Source organism: Neofelis nebulosa, chromosome 1 (assembly GCF_028018385.1).
Source record: "Neofelis nebulosa isolate mNeoNeb1 chromosome 1, mNeoNeb1.pri, whole genome shotgun sequence".
NCBI lineage: Eukaryota > Metazoa > Chordata > Mammalia > Carnivora > Felidae > Neofelis > Neofelis nebulosa.
Window position 1 is genome coordinate 198,017,849 of NC_080782.1, and position 18,136 is coordinate 198,035,984.

Here is an 18,136-nt window from a genome sequence, read left to right on the forward strand (position 1 = left end):
CTGGATTACATTGTCATTGTCATGACCTCAGCCAGAAAGTAAATATTTGCCTGATGATTTGTGAGCATCTGCAGTATTTGTTTACAGAGTAGTCTACGCTTACCCATGGTTTCCCTTTACATAGTTTCAGTTACCCTTGATAACTGCAGTGTGGAAGCCAATGATCCTCCTCTGACATATGGGTAGAAGGTCAATGGTAACCTAATGCTAGCTATGTCACAGTGCCTACATCATTCACCTCACTTCATCTCATGTGACATATATGCATTTTATCATCTCACATCCTCGCAAGAATAAAGGGTGAGTGCAGTACAATAAGATATTTTGGGAGAGATTGACCACATTCACATAACTTTTATTATAGTATATTATTGTAATTATTCTACTTTATTATTAATTATTGTTCATCTTTATTATAAAGGAAGTCTGTAAATAATATCAAACACATTTATTTCAACAGGAAAATATTACAGTTCTGAACTTTTATGTACCTATATAGCTCTCTCAGTGGATTAAGGGGACAGAAACTTCTGTAAGTGTCCAGATAATTTGAACAACATAATTAACAAGCTTTATTTACATGTATAATCCTGAAAAGTAATAAATAATAAGGGGGATATTTTAAGTTATTATAAGGTTTATGTAAGAGGGAGACATTATCTCTATCTTCCAACATTATTTGCTGTACAAAAATTCTGGGGGTGCCTGGGTGGCTCGGTCAATTAAGCGTTCAACTTCGGCTCAGGTCATGATCTTACACTTGGTGGGTGTGTGCTCACCAACTGTAAGTTCTGTGCTTACAGCTCAGAGCTGTACTGACAGCTCAGAGCTTGGAACCTGCTTCAGATTCGGTCTCCCTGTTTCCCTGCCCCTCCCCCACTCACACTCTGTTTCTCTTTCTCTCTCTCAAAAATAAATAAACAAAAAAAAAATTCTGTAAAATAAAATCCTGGACAAAGGGCAGTTAGTACCTTGCTTGCGTGATATAAAAAAATCCAAAAGATCAGTGGATCTTGTCTCCCACTAATGACTCCATTGAAAGATGCCAGTTTCAGATAACTTACTAATTGTATTAAAATTATATCATCAAATGTAATTTATGTTGCCTCTTAAATCCTGAAAGTCTTACCACAAGTTTGACTTTGTCTTTGTTCTAAGAGGTATACAAATGCACTAACTTGTCTTTCACCTTTGAGGGTATAGCGGATTGTATTATTTATTTAGAATTCTCTCTTTACCTTCACCCATGCCATAGTTCACACAGGAAAAGTATAATTCCCAGCCTCATTGACTTTTGGCCATATAACTTTGTTCAGTGGAAGCTGAGCTGGCTTTAAATGTGCTTGTATGGACTTGCCTGATTGGGCATGCACTCTAACTACCCTACACTGCACCATAAGAAATAAAAACACTCTAAATAATGACTACTTCTTCAACTTTGGTCCTGAAATGAAAGATTACAGAGCTGGTGTGAGCTCAATCTATAGCCTGAAACAGACACTACACCTACTCCACATATATATGTGCAGAAAAACAAATGCATGTGTTGTAAGCCATTAAGATTTTATAACTGATTTTGTATAGAATTATTCCAACACAAGTTGACTAATACAGGGGCGGGGCGGGGCGGGGGGAAGTTTATGCCCCAGACCACTGGACACATAAAAAATGTACTTAGGTGTAAATGCCTGAGTTTTCATGGGAATGGTTTATGAATTACTCTGAATAAGGAATTTTTCAGAAGATTTCTCTGAAACTGAGCATGATTCAGTGTTCCATTCTGGTTCCTTCCTCAAGATGCTGTGTGACATTTCTCTTCACCTCAGCCATATGTGTATTGCATGTGAACAAACCTCTGTGTCTACAGGGTGGCTCACTAAGCAGGGAAATTACATTCCAACCTCAAGACCTCCAAGTTGAAAGGGGAATTCACTAGTAATGTCCATTAAAGTAAAGCTTTTTTACTGTTAATCCAGTTCCTGGGTGATTGTTTGAAGTTCTACGATGGAAATCTTCTAATCCTCCAACTTATAGTAGAAACTTTTTTGTTTCCAAAGTATTTTCATATGCTTTTATTATTTTATTACAAAAATATTATAAAATAATCAAGAAAATATTTGTAATATCTCCATTTTTAAAGAACAATGAGGAATCAGACCATACATAAACTGATAAGAAAAGTAACATACTAAGATTTTGCCCAATACAAGTTGGGGGAATGCTCCTTAAATAATGAGGAAATAGTTTCTTAATAAAACACTCTGTTGATGAATAAAACTTTAATTTTCAAATGACAGCTTAAGAAAAATATCTCTGAATGAAAAAATTTGCATATTTTTGGTTCTATAAGACTTCAATTTTGTGAAATATCCTTGTTGTTAAAGTATCTTTTGTGGTAGGATGGAGTCTACAAATATTTATTTTATATCTGTGTACTTATACATACACAGATAATCTTTAGAAGTTTCAAAACTTTTAATAAATGTTTATTATGTATGACCTAAAGAGCTCAGATAAAGTAAGAATAAGTGACTTGTAAATAACTAATGTCAGTAAAGACCCACCTGCTATTACTTAATCATACTCGTATTCTACAGCAAAATAGCCATATAAGGGTCATTACTGAGAAGAATGTCAAATTGGCCGATTTAATGTTACTTAGGGCTTACTTTATCTATATAACTGTCTCAGATAAGAATTGCAAGCTAATAATAATTGCATTAGTGTCAGAAGTGTAGGGGACACCTATGGTTTATTTAGTAGGGAGAGAGAGTTTTAATGTTCTAAATTGAGTTTTACTCTCTAAGATAGTTAAAATAGCGTATGTAAAATATTCAAGCATCCATTAATGGTTGATATCTGAGAAATACAACATTGTTTGAAATATTTTAGAGTCTTCCAGTCCAAACTGCTTATTAAAAGGCATGGGGTTGCTTAAATATACTATTGATACATCTAAATAAAATTGCTATAATTTCATGAAGTAAAACAAGCTATTTTTAAAAAAAAGTAAAACTTTTTTTAAGTTACAGGTCATCAGGACCTTCATAGATTTAAAGAGTTTTCTCCTCTTGGTATCAGGTTGCATTCTCTAAATTCATATATATAGTGGAAAAATCTACAAAAGTAAATTTGTAATAGCAAGCTTTGAAATAATATATTCCATATATGACCATGGTTCTCAGCTAATACACACACACACACACACACACACGCACGCACGCACACAAAATCCATATTTGACACTGAGCCATCAGAAACAATTATGAAACAGTAAAAATTACAGAAAACTCAGAACAACCTCAAAGCTATTTTTGGAAGTGGAGCTTTTCCACCTAAGTTCCTAATTTTCAAAGATGTTGACCCCCTAGCATATATGCATCACTCTTGTGAACTAAGTAATAAGCACCTTAAAAATATCTGCCATCATCACAACAGTAGTTTGTTTTATTTTAAAACATTTATATATTGAAAACATTGAAAATAATTTGTTACTACATTTTTATTCATAGAAACACAAATGAACATAGAATAGCAGCAAAATATAGATGGATAATATGCAAAAAGAGACCGTTCGATGAGCGTGATTAATTCATTGTTAGCATGAATCCATGCTAACTAATGTAGCGTGGCAGCAGGTAGGTGTATCTAGAAAGGAGTTGTGGAGCACCTGTGGAGAGAGTTTCTCTTTTCTATTCAGAATGAAAAATTTGGGAATTGATGACAAAGGCAAACTTTGCTCCCATTGCTACATCAGCAAATACGGCCGTAGTTAGAAAGATGAAACGTCTAGATGTCCAAAGGGGCCCATTTTAGGTTTATATCTTTTGTTTGAAGTTCAGCTTGTCAAATATTCCAGAACAACTGGTCAAACTGTCTGGAGTATGCCTGGCCGGGAACCACCAAATAACAGGAAAACATATGGATACTGTGCTTTACAATTCACAAAATTCACAAAGCATTTTACCACACATGATCTCATTTGTTCTTCATAACAATGCAGATATATTGGTAGGTTAAACATTATATTCTGCAAGTTCAAAGGTAAATGCTGAAATGAGAGAATTTAAGTGATTCATACATGGACACACAAATTGTAGTAGCAGACCCAGGACCTAGACCAAAGTTTTCTAATTCTAATTACAGACTCCTTTCTATTACCTCTGCTCTCATAAGAAGGTTGAAAACGTGCATTTCATTAAGATTTAATGTATGTTATAATTTTATTAAATGTTAAATATGTGAAAATTCTTCTAAATGAATTCAGCCTGGCTAGGAACTTAGTTGCTCTTGAGGCAATCAACATCAGGAAATATCATTTTTCAGGGTATTGGGTTAAAATTCGTATACCATAGGCCTCCTACTTGGGTGATAATTGTGTTAGTGGTATGATAAACCTTTATAAGGGTAGCACAACTTGCAGCATTTTAACATTCTCAGGGAAATGTTCTAAAAGCAAAAATGAATGGGACGAAAGAGAAAGATCTAGGTGTTTCTCTGTAAGTGTGTACATGTGAGTATTTTTTTCCACATATATTATACTTGACATGCCAAATTCCAGTTCAATCTTGGAAATGCAATAAAACAATGATCACTATAGAAAGCTCTACTCCTACATTCAAGAAGCTTATAGTCTAGGAAGGGAGACTGATACTAATCAAATAATAATTTTCATGTATTCATTCATTCATTCAGCTAATACTTACGAAACACTTACAAGTGAGAAATTATTCTGTGTGCTGGTAACGTAAACATCACAGCTATGAAGTGATGCAACTGGGATGCCACATTTCCTGCAACTGAGGGACACAACTTGATCTGTCTGAATGCAGAGGTCTTGTGAACAATTAACCATCTCACCACCCTTCTTCATCTACCAAGAAAATGACAACTGAAGCTGGAAATTTATTTGAAGTTTATTATTTGGTTCAGAAATACATGCAATTTTACATTATTTAATAATATATTTATATTTTATGCCATATGATAATAATACATTACAATATATTGTAATAATATGAAGGTATTAGTTTTCATCACCCTTGCCCCCAATTTAAGTAAAATTGATTCTTGAAAGCAGATGTCTTTCTGAGACTTGTTTGGGAAATGGTAAGCAATTATTTCAGCTGCAGCATTATTTTTAAATATGTTCTAAAAAGTACAGGAACCGTGGCACTGCTGTGGCTCAGTCAGTTCAGCCTCCAACTTCGGCTCAGGTCATGATGTCACGGTTCATGAGTTTGAGTCCCACGTAGGGCTCTGTGCTGACAGCTGAGAGGCTGGAGCCTGCTTGGAATTCTGTGTCTCCCCCTCTCTCTAACCACTCCTCCACTCATGCTCTGTCTCTGTCTCTCAAAAGTAAATAAATGTCAAAAAATGAATAGAAATTAAAAAGTACAGGAACTAAGACTGGAGATAGAGAATATGAAACTGTTCTGTAGACCCATAAATGTAAAGGCAAAATGATGTTGTATTTGTAGAAGACTTATTGCAATCTTTTTCATACTATTAGAACTATTAACACCTACCTTGTAGAAGAGTGACAAGATGATCTATGTATAGGCTTCTCTCAGTATAGAACACATGGTAGGATATCAATAAATATTAAAATATATATAGTCTTGAGTACTTTTGCAATAGCTCAGTTTAGAAGTGATGAGGGGTTCATCACTTATTCTTAAAATAAAATTTATGCAAAGTGTGCAACAAATAAAACCTATAGAAAACAGATGTTTCCATCACAATCTGTTGCTTTTCCAAATAATATTTTGAAAACACATTCCTTCAGCCATTATACAGTTCTTAAAATACAAAAGATATTAAATGTTTATTTATTTTTGAGAAAGAGTAATGGGGGGAGGGGCAGAGAGAGGGAGATAGGATCCAAAGTGGGTTCTGCCCTGACAGCAGAGAGCCCAATGTGGAGCTTGAACTCATGGACCATGAGATTATGACCTAAGCCAAAGTCTGACACTTAACTGGCTGAGCCACCCAGGTACCCCCAAAAGAAATTAAATCTGTAAGAAAGCCTAGTAGATGGGATTCTGTTCACAGGACTTGGTACTTGGTGGTTTATGCTTCAGTACATGTCACACCATTCACCTCCATTCATGCCACCTTGCCCATAGTAACCTCCACTGCCTATCATGGCCATAACCACTCAAACCACCAGGAGTACCAATCCTTCGCTGGAATTGTCCCCCATTTCCATCCTTCCAATGGATCCATAATCTCTCTCATTATCCATTCCATCTCTGCTACAGCACCCATTCCAGAACCTCCCATGCCAGACTAGAATTCGAGAAGAGTTTAATGTATTGGTATTGCATCTATTCTTACCGTTAGACATGGTAGCTACTGCATCCTTATATGTTACAAACTCTACATCTGCTTCTCCTGTTGCTCTGTCATCAGCTCCAATATCAGTATCAACTCATATTGGATTTAGTTATGGGGAAAATTAGTGATGTCATTTTCAGTTGAATTAAAAGGTAATCCTCCCATATGTACAAAATGACCACCGAAAAAACCTGAACTGGCATCACTAGCTCCCCCTAGCCATGCCCATCAATATCAACTCTCAATCTGGCATCAAAGCCATCATTTCCATAGCCATAATTATTATAGCCATAATAGTTACCAAAGCCTCCATAACTAGGGACACTGGGGGAGAAAAAGACAGGACAGATGCCAGAGATGGAACAAATGTATTATTAACAGAATTCTATTTAGTTAAAAAATACATAGAGCCTAATGTGTGTCAAGCATTGTGCTGAATGCTTTGAAATACAGCCGAGCCCTAATTTGATATAAAACACAAGAAAAAGATAATCCCATAGTTTGGAAACAGTATGACTATGAGAAAGATATTTAAATGAATAAGAATAAAGATGTCAGAAAGTTGGATCTTGATTGCTGGTACAGGTGAAAGAAGACACATCATTTGATTCAACTCTTAATAGGAAACTTGTTTTTGTTTCTAAATAACAAAGTAAAATGCTGCAGTTCTTGTTATTATTTTTGGGAACTATTTGGAAAAATCTTTTCCATCAATGCCTCCCCTCCCTCCAGTTACAGTATGATAGCTTTGATGAATACTTGACTTAGAATAAATGACCTCCTTTCTTCTCACTGGTAGTTTTACATAGCCAGAAAAAGCTGCCAAAACTTCAGAATGGGAAGTATGAAAATGTGGCTCAAACATCATTATTTCATATAGTATATGTATATACACATATATATATTTACTAATTTCCCTTCTAACATTTTTAGAATATTTATACTTTACTCTTCATTTGTTTTAATATAAGGCTCCAGATTTTATCTTCAATCTGAAATTTTCCTTTCAAAGAGAGATAAGAATTTAAATTTTTAAAAGTTTGTTTGTTTGTTTGTTTGTTTGTTTATTTAGAGAATGAGTAGGGAAGGGGCAGCGGAGAGGGACGCAGAGGATCCAAAACAGTCTCTGTGCTGACAGCAGAGAGCCTGACATGGGCTCAAACTCACTAACTTTGAGATCATGACCTGAGCTGAAGTCCGACACTTTGACTGACTGAGGTACCCAGGCGCCCTGAGTGAGATAAGGATATGAATGACTTTCCTTTTTGCCAGTCTAGGTGCCCCGATGAATATTGGTTTATAGGTATTCAAGTACTGAAACCTCTCAGAATCGATTGATTTCTCAAAGTTTCTTTCATATAGGAAATCTTTTCCTCTTACCTCTAAAAAGTTATTATTATCAATATTATGGAGACCGACAGAGAGATGAAAGGTATGGGACGTTTTCTAAAATAAGGTGTCTGTGGCGTGTGTGTGTGTGTGTGTGTGTGTGTGTGTGTTTGCATGCATGTGTGGTGTGTACACACATGCGTGTGCTCATCCATACCCATTGGTGGTGGTAAAATATTTTCTTTCCCCTTTACAAATAAAAATGTCTTATTCTAAAGAAGATACATAAACTATCAAATGCAATGTGATGTTTTTGTTAAATAATAAGCAACGGAAGCATACAGAAATAAATATTTCTCATGGAGGTAAAATATATACAACTATAAAATCATAAATATACTGGAGAATTATAATATGAATTTGTAAATTGTATGCAAATAGCTTGAAACCAGATCTATAAAGACATAAATAAAGCAACAAGACTGAAAGGTTTATATGTTGGCTTGTTTATAGAGTAGCACAAACATTTTTCTTTTTTAATTGGCAATTAATTTTCGGCAGCCATCTAGGTACTTTCATGTCAAATTACTTTTCCTACACTAAACAAGATTAGGCATCCAAGCAGCAAAGCACTTACGTGAAAAGTGAGAAACTGACTGTCAAGTAGATATTTTCCACCTATAACCAATTAAAATGTTTCTTTTTTGATGAATGGGTGTTGTAATTTCACATTTTGTATTTTTACCTAAGCACATACCTGTGTAACATCCCAGTTCACAAAGGCTAAAAAAGATGGGTACTGAGATTTCTTTTATTCCTTTTATTCAATACACCTTCAGAATGAAGCAAGCATTTTTGTGCTGTTTCAAAGACAGAGCTTTCTTATGCTACTGCACACAAAAATATAGCAACAGTTCATGTACATATATATGTTTAGGGGCATATATGTGTGTATGTGTGTATAAGTGTATCAACACACGTGTTTTTATAAACCTCAAAAAATATTTTAATCAAATGATTTTTAGTCTCTTGGTTCCTTGTAGATTATCATTTCACATTAAAATGTAGAGATGTCTGTATTTAAAAATTAAACCATTGACACATCAGGTAAAAAAGTAATGTATTATTGATAATCTTCAAGTGAATGACATAAAAAGGAAAATATTGATTTTTTGGAAGATGTCTCATTTTTCTTACTTCACAGAAGACTGATGCAGGTTCATGAGCCTATCAATATTATTTGAATTAATGCATATTCCTTGCTATTGATTGCCTTAACAATGATTGTCATAACTGATTTATGGGCACTTATGCCTGTTAAATATTTTAAGAGGTAAATATCAGATTTGTATATATAAGTAGTTTGACTTGAATAAACAACAGGGTTGGATGTTAACATTATACCTTTTGATTTAATCCATATTATAATACATTATGCAAGATGTATTTTTAAGATAGCAGCAAAAATTCCAACTAAAGTTGATATTAGATCACATTGTTTACTAGAGTTAAGTGCAGAATTCTCTCTAAGGCTAACAAAGTATTTTCAGTTTTGAGGTAGAAATTCTCATGTCATTTGGAAATGTAGCTAATGTATCTATGAGAAAAACTAGGTCTATCAAGCCAAAATATAAAATTTGAGTATCATTGTAATATACATAAAATTGATTTGTTCTTACTGCTTAGAATAGATCAGGATATAAGATTATATTTCAGCTTTCTATGGTGACTGATACCCAATACTTTCCAAATAAATGAGACAAGTTGTGATGGTGTGAGAGGCAAAAAGAGGGTATATATGTATATATCATCTTATAATTAGTATGAGTATCTTTGACTTCAAATGTGAGATATGATTACTACAGTCATTTACCAAGGACCTGCTTTTTTATTTTTTTTAATTTTTTTTTCAATATATGAAATTTATTGTCAAATTGGTTTCCATACAACACCCAGTGCTCATCCCAAAAGGTGCCCTCCTCAATACCCATCACCCACCCTCCCCTCCCTCCCACCCCCCCATCAACCCTCAGTTTGTTCTCAGTTTTTAACAGTCTCTTATGCTTTGGCTCTCTCCCACTCTAACCTCTTTTTTTTTTTTTTTCCTTCCCCTCCCCCATGGGTTTCTGTTAAGTTTCTCAGGATCCACATAAGAGTGAAACCATATGGTATCTGTCTTTCTCTGTATGGCTTATTTCACTTAGCATCACACTCTCCAGTTCCATCCACGTTGCTACAAAGGGCCATATTTCGTTCTTTCTCATTGCCACGTAGTACTCCATTGTGTATATAAACCACAATTTCTTTATCCATTCATCAGTTGATGGACTTTTAGGCTCTTTCCACAATTTGGCTATTGTTGAGAGTGCTGCTATAAACATTGGGGTACAAGTGCCCCTATGCATCAGTACTCCTGTATCCCTTGGGTAAATTCCTAGCAGTGCTATTGCTGGGTCATAGGGTAGGTCTATTTTTAATTTTCTGAGGAACCTCCACACTGTTTTCCAGAGTGGCTGCACCAATTTGCATTCCCACCAACAGTGCAAGAGGGTTCCCGTTTCTCCACATCCTCTCCAGCATCTATAGTCTCCTGATTTGTTCACATTTTGGCCACTCTGACTGGCATGAGGTGATATCTGAGTGTGGTTTTGATTTGTATTTCCCTGATGAGGAGTGACGTTGAGCATCTTTTCATGTGCCTGTTGGCCATCCGGATGTCTTCTTTAGAGAAGTGTCTATTCATGTTTTCTGCCCATTTCTTCACTGGGTTATTTGTTTTTCGGGTGTGGAGTTTGGTGAGCTCTTTATAGATTTTGGATACTAGCCCTTTGTCCGATATGCCATTTGCAAATATCTTTTCCCGTTCAGTTGGTTGCCTTTTAGTTTTGTTGGTTGTTTCCCTTGCTGTGCAGAAGCTTTTTATCTTCATAAGGTCCCAGTAGTTCATTTTTGCTTTTAATTCCCTTGCCTTTGGGGATGTGTCAAGTAAGAGATTGCTACGGCTGAGGTCAGAGAGGAAGGACCTGCTTTTTTAAAGATGAGTTTATTGAGGTATCACATATGCATCTTAAATTCATTTGGTTTAAGAGTATAATTAAATGGTTTTTTCAAATTGACAGACAAGTATAAAAATTACCACAATCTAATTGTAGAAAATTTTTGTTACCTCAAACAGATACATGGTGCTCACTACGGTCACTTCCTGTTCCTAAACCCAGTCCCAGACAGCCACTGATCTACTTACTGTTTCTAAAGATTTACTGTTTCTGGACACTTCACATAAATAAAATCACCCAAAATGTGGTCTTTTGCATCTGGCTTCTTTCATGTAGCATAATATTTTAGAGGTTGATCCATGTTGTAGTATGTGTCAGCCTTTCATTCATTTTTATTGCCAAATGCAATTCCATTGTATGGATAACCACAGCTCTATACATTCACCAGTTGATGGATGCGTTTTTTTCACTTTTTGGCTATTAAAAGTATTTTTGCTATGATCATTCATGCAGAAATCTTACTGTGGACATATGTTTTCATTTCTCTTGCATATTCTAAACATGGGATTGCTTGATTATATGGTAAATTTGTACTTAACTCTTTAAGAAACTGCTAAAATGTCTTCTAAATTGGCCAAGCCATTTGACATTCCTACCTACAATGCATGATGGTTCCAGTTTTGCTACATCCTTGACAATATGTTTTACATTTTCTTTTGATTGTAGCTATCCTAGTAGATGTGAAGTGGTAAATCACTGTGGTTTTGATTTGCATTTCCCTAATGGCTAATGATGTACATCTTTTCCTAAGCTTATTAACCATTGCATATCTTTGTCAAGAAATGAATTTTCAAATTCTTTGTCCATTTTAAACTAGATTATCTGTCTCTTTTTTTGGTTTTGGTATTATATGTAAGAAATCATTATCTAATCCAAGGTCATAAGGAGTTATTCTTATATTTTCCTATTCCTAAGGGTTTTATAATGTTAGCTTTTACATTTAAATCAATGATTCATTTTGAATGATTTTTTTTATGGTGTGAGGTAGGAATCAAAATTCATTCTTCTGCATGTGGATATTGTCTCAGCACCATTTGTTGAAACGATTGTATTCCCCCCCATTGAATTGCCTATTTTCCCCCCATATACATATCACAGTTTACTTCTCCTTCTCCTCCTCCTCCTCCTCTTCCTCCTCCTTCTCCTTTTTCTTCTTTTCTTTTTTTGCATGTCTCTTAACTTTTTCTTGAAAATTGTGCATTTTAGGTAATATAACAAATCAGAATCTTAACTCTACCTACCCCCTTAGGGTTGATGCTATCATTTATTTGTTTAGTGAATTGGCAAAAATAATTCTATGATGTTTATTGCCATTACAATATGCAGTTGTTTTCTTGTGTTTATCTTTTTACCTGACTAGTAATTGGCCCAGGTCAGCATAAGCTTGTTATTGGTCAACAGGTGTGCTTAAGTTCCCTTGGCCTGCTGGATATTTAATTTTGCAATTAAATGCATGTGTGTTTGGAGGTTGCTATCATAGTTCAGAGTTTACATTTTTTCCCTCTATCTTCCACCCCTTTTGATTAGAACTGATAGCATGGATTTTCCTGAATGATTCTATTTTAGAGGATGCAACCTGGGGCATGTACATAGTCTTCCAGACTGCTACAATGGATGTGATTTTATTGTTAAACCTGGCTTCTTAGTAATTATTTCTGAGTAACAGTAGCTTATTGTTTGGCAGTGTTTGGTTAGAGATTGTGTTTAAGCTCCTAGTTCCAGTGAAGCTTTTACTCTTTGCTATGGATCTGTGTGTGACTTGGGGAATGTTTTCGTTTCTGTCCCATCTCCTGCTCTAATTTTTCCTCAGTTCATTCAGCTTGTGCACAGCCTTTCTGTACCCAAGGGTTAAATGTGATCCTAGTAGTTCTTCATGGATATCTACTTGCTTGGTTCTCTCTGTTAAAATATGTGATTGCTCTGCTCTTTTTTTTTTTTTTTTCTGCTGGTAGAGCTATGTGTACCTTTTGTTGCTCTCTGCCAAGATCACCATCGTTTATGACATCTCCCCTTTGTCCCTTAGGCATGGAATTCTTCATGCTCTTTTCCAAGCAAAGTCAATTTTCTCAGATAGAACTGTGAAACTCTTTGCTCCTGTGCTGTGTCTTTCCCATTGGGTATAAGCTTTTCATTAACTCACAAGATCTAGGACAGGAACAATGATGCATTTCGACTGGAGTCACACCTTTGCTCTATGACCAAGAACTGTGCAAAGCTGGAGAGTGTTCCCATATTACTGGCTGGAACCAGTTCTTGGAACCTCCACCCTAGAAGCAAGATGGGTTGGGGATCAGGGTTCGGTATTCTGGTCTTGTAATGTCTGGAATAGAGATTTTGCCCTGTGCATGGGGACTGGGTGTTAGAAGGGAGTCTTGGCCCTCAGGGCTGTGTTGGCCCAAAACATTACTTCAGCCACATGGAGTTGGGGACAATGAGAAATACCAGCTGCCTGCCCATCTCATGTTAATACAGTTGCTTAGATTGGGAACTAGAAGGGGAAGAAGCCCCGTAAGATGAAGCTTTTTGAGTGGAATGCAAAGAGTTGTAGCTTAAATGCCACAGATTCTTAATGTTCTTATTAAAATGTAGTAGATGTTATTGAATGAATGTTTGGTCACCTGTTATATGCTTTCAGAAAAATTTACTTAAAATTGAGTAAAAAGACTTAAAATGTTGATTTTTTGAAAAATAATTTTCTGCAGGGGCGCCTGGGTGGCTCAGTTGGTTAAGCGTCTGACTTCAGTTCGGGTCATGATCTCACAGTGTGTGGGTTAGAGCCCTGCATCAGGCTCTGTGCTGACAGCTTGGGAGCCTAGAGCCTGCTTCAGATTCTGTGTCTCCCTCTCTCTCTGCCCCTACCCTGCTCACACTCTGTCTGTCTCTCTCTCAAAACCAAATAAACTTAAAAAAATAAATGAAAAATAAATAAAATAATTTCCTGCATATAAATGGTTGTTTGGTTGCAAAGAGTTTGCTGAGCCTCTGACTCTGCCTTTTCAAAAGAAATCAGTCTCTTAAGGAACTTACTTTTAAAGATAAATATTTTGTTTCTATTTTCAAAAAAATATTCAAAAAATATTCAAAAAAATAAACATTTTAGGGACTCAAATATATGATAAGCTTTTGTAAATATTACTAAACTCAAATGTTTCTGTCAAAATGAATATTTTGACTAAAAATGCAAAATGGCAACCCTTTACAACATATAATACCATTATCATTCATGTTTTTTTTCCTTCTGAACAGTCTTTATTTAATTGTTCGTGATAAAGTACTATTTGATATCACCAACACCAAAGTCATTGTTAGCATAAATTTTAATTGATAATTTATAGCCTAATTGCTAATCCCATTCTGCCCTAATTTATAATTCTACCTATGTCATAAATATGAATGGATAGTTTCTAACATATACTATCAAGCATTGGTTCAAGGACTTCCTTTAATTACTTCCATTATTACTGATCCTGTGGTGTAGGTGGGAGAAATTTGGGTAACCCTTTGGATGCTACCACTGTTTTATGTGTCAAAATTGGATTAGAAACTATGCATAATGCAAATAACCATGTAATTATTTTGAATTTACAATGTATTTACTATGTAATTGCATAGTAAGTACCATATAATTACAAGATGATTACATGATTATTTCTGCCTTTTACACAGCTTTAAAAGCAAAAGATTTTGTTGCAATTATTATTGGCATTTATTGGTAAGTGTTACATAGTAGGGAACAAAATATTTATCATGTAATCAACGAAGCAAGCAACTGTTATTGTGTCTTTTCAGTTGCGAAATTATATTTTAAAGTTATTGAAGTGAACCTGAAACTGGCCTAAAAAATAAAGTTTATTAATTAAAAAAAAGTTATTGCACTCAAAGAGTTAGCCATAAGTACAAGGCATAACTTGATATATCTAAGATAGCTGATTATTCTGGCTATCGTTCTGTTTACTACAGTTGTGTATTTTTAATTGAAGCTCTGAAATTGAAGTTGATTTTTTAAAATATTCCGAGAAAATTTTAATGGGCCAGAGGAGAAACTCAAGAACTTAAGTAAAAATGATACTTACAAATATCCATACTTATAAGAATAAACCATATCATTACTTTTTTTGTTTACCAATACTTTAATTTCCCCAGATTTATTGAGAAATCATTGACATACATCACTGTATAAGTTTAGGGTATACAGCATGATGGTTTGATTTATATTTATTGTGTAATGCTAACCACAATGGGTTCATCCAACATCCGTCTTCTCATATAGTACAATAAAAAGAAAAGAGGAAAAAAAATTTCCTTGTGATGAGAACTCAGGATTTACTCTCTTATCAAGTTTGCTATCTATCACACAACTGTGTTAGGTATGGTCATCGTGCTGTACGTCATATCCCTACTATGTATTTATCTTGTATCTGGCGGTTTATATCTTGACCACCTTCTTACAATTCCCCCTCACCCCACCCTTTTCCTTTTGAAACCACAAGTGTGATCTCTTTTACTATGAGTTTGAGGGTCTTTGTTTTGTTTTGGGGGATTTTTTTAGATTCCACATATAACAGATCATACAAGTTGTTGCAAATGATAGGATTTTCTCATTTTTTATGGCTGAGTAATACTCCTTCATATATATACCACAACTTCTTCATTCATCCACTAATGGACACTTAGTCTGTTTATGTATCTTGGCTATGGCAAATAATGGACATGGGAGTACAGATATCTTTTTGAGTTGGTGTTTTGAATTAGTGTTTTTAAGTTAGTGTTCTTCATGTGTTTGTGAATTTTCCAGTTTTCTTCTTGCTGTTGATTTCTAGTTTCATGCCATTGTGGTCAGAGAAGATACTTGGCATGATTTGGATAGGCCAGGCTGTGCACCAGAGCCCCTGGCCAGGTGAGCCCCTGGTTTGCTCTGCAAATGAGGGAAGCCACAGGCTATGCTCTCTGTTTAAGTGTCACTCTATTTAGGGCTGTTGAATAGGCCATGGGAGCTTCTCATGTACCCTGGTGAGGTTCCCTGGCTGTACACACTAAAGTCTGTATTCTGTGATGAGTGGGGCTATGAATTAGATTCTCTGCCTGGGCTCAGGGGGAGAAGTAGCTCTAAAGCTGGGAAAACTCTTTGTTTGCTGCTTTAACTCAAGCTGACCCATACCCCAAGTTTCTGGCTGAACGAGGTCACTACCTTTGCTTTGCACACTATAGCCTCTGCCTGCCCTCCTCAGGGCTCACTGCAGCATGCAGAGAGACACTGCCGGGCCACACAGATCCCAGGAGTTGCTGCCAGCCCTTCTGGTCAAATGGGCTGAAAAGACACATCCCATGCTGGGGGGGGCTATATTTCAGCAACTTTGCCTGGGCAGGAGGGGGAGAGGCTGTTCCAGGTTACTCTTATTTTCCAAAACAGGCTCTCTGTGTGGGAGACGCTGGAACCTACCCTCAGCCTTGGCTCTGAATTAATCCTCCTGACTGTGTATAACATGGGGCTTCCTCATGTCTGATATTGGCTTTGCTTCAGAGGTAACTGCTCTGCCTACCCACCTCTTGGCTGGAGCACCACAGGACCATGTAGTTTCTAGTACTTATCACTAGTCCTTCTGGTCAGATGGGGCCAGAAGACATTCTCCACAGAGGGTAAGGCTGTGGTTCTGCTCCTTGCCTGGGAGTAGACAAACCTAGTTCTAGGGACCAGCAAAACTCCTCGTTTCAAGATTCAAATATGGCAGATCTGCACCTGACCAAATCCTGTGGTCACAGCGTGCCACCAACTTGCTTCTGTGGATGAGCAAAGCCAAGATCCATATGCTGGTTGTTGCAAGCAACAAATTAGGTAGGTTGTTACCTACCCCCTTTATTTGTCACAGTCAGATCCCCAGTGGTTTAGTTCCATAGATTTCCCTGCAATTCCTGTGATATGAGATCAGAGGAAGGGCTCCCAAAAAGTACCCCCAGTGCTGGGGTGGGTGTTGTCTCCATAGCTTCTTTTTCCCCACTGGAGGAACCAGAGACTCTGAGGAGTCTTCTGTGCATGGTGCTGCACTGACCTGAGGGAGGGGCAATGTGGCCCATGGGTAGCCATGTCCATTACCCTTCTAATGTTGTCTGTCTTGGTAACCATGGTACAGGGGGTGCTTCAGCTTCACTCCATGTTCTGGGATTCTCTCAGTGGCATCTTGTTGTGGAATAGTTGTTGGATGTTCTTGTGAGGAGACAACCTATTTTGCCATCTTAATGACGTTACTCACCCATACCTTTTTTAACTTTATAAAAATAAGCATTTTATTTTAGAGCAATATTAGAGTTACAGGAAAATAATACAGTTGGTACAGAGTTTCCACATACCCTACACACCCAATTTCTGTTATTATTAACATCTTGCATCGATACGGTATACCTCTTGGTTGTGACAGTTTCTCAGACTTTCCTAGTTTCTGATGACCTTGAAGAATATTTGACTTTTGAAGAATATTGGTAAAGTATTTATAGAATATCTCTCAATTGGGTTTTGTTGAATTCTTTTCTTGGGATTGGACTGTGATTATGTGTTTTGGGGAGGTGGAGCACAAGGACAATGAAGATTATATTAGCACACTGAGGTGCTAATAAGATCAGATTATATTAAGAATACATAAAATAAGTATGATTTATAACTATTATTATTAACCTTGATTGCCTGGGTAACAGTATTTCTCTGAGTTCTTAACTGTGAAGTCATTCTTTCTTCCCTCTTTCTATGCTATAGTCTTGAAAGGATGTCAATGTTTGCATCCCACACATAAGAATAAGGAAGTTATAGTCAATCTCCTTGAGGGCAGAATATCTGCATAAATTATTTGGAATTCTTCTGTACAGTAGGTATATCTATTTTCCCCACTTATTTACTCAGTCATTTATTTGTACCATTATGACCTCATGGACAGGTATTTTTTACTTTAAGTTCTAATCTAAAACTGTATGATGTTGCTCAAATTGTTTCATTTTTGGCCATTTGATGCTTTTTCTGTTGGCTCCTATGTCCCTTAGACATCCTGGGTATTGTCAATTTTTTTTGAGCAATTATTATAAAGCACTATGTGCACTTGAATAAAGGTTTTTGTGTGGACATGTTATCAGATCTGCTGAGTAAATATCTAGAAGTGTGATTGCTGGAGTGTGTGGTAAGACTTTGATTAGTTTTATAGGAAACTGAGAATCTGTCTTCCAAAGTGGTTCTACCATTGTGTTCTCACCAGTAATAAAAGAGAGTTCCTTTTGCTTCATATGGTTGTCAACAATTGAAACTGCAGATTTTTGGATTTAGTCATCGAAATAGATATACAGTAGTATCTCATTGTTGCCTTAATTTGCAATTATATGATAAACCGTATTTAACATATTTTCAAATACTTACTTGCCATCTACATATCTTC

The 18,136-nt window shown here is 36.1% G+C and overlaps 1 pseudogene; it reads right to left on the minus strand.

Moving 5' to 3' along the window:
* Positions 1-6,079: 6,079 nt before the first annotated feature.
* The window catches only part of LOC131491075 (heterogeneous nuclear ribonucleoprotein H3-like), a 43,962-nt pseudogene continuing 31,905 nt past the window's right edge, over positions 6,080-18,136 (minus strand).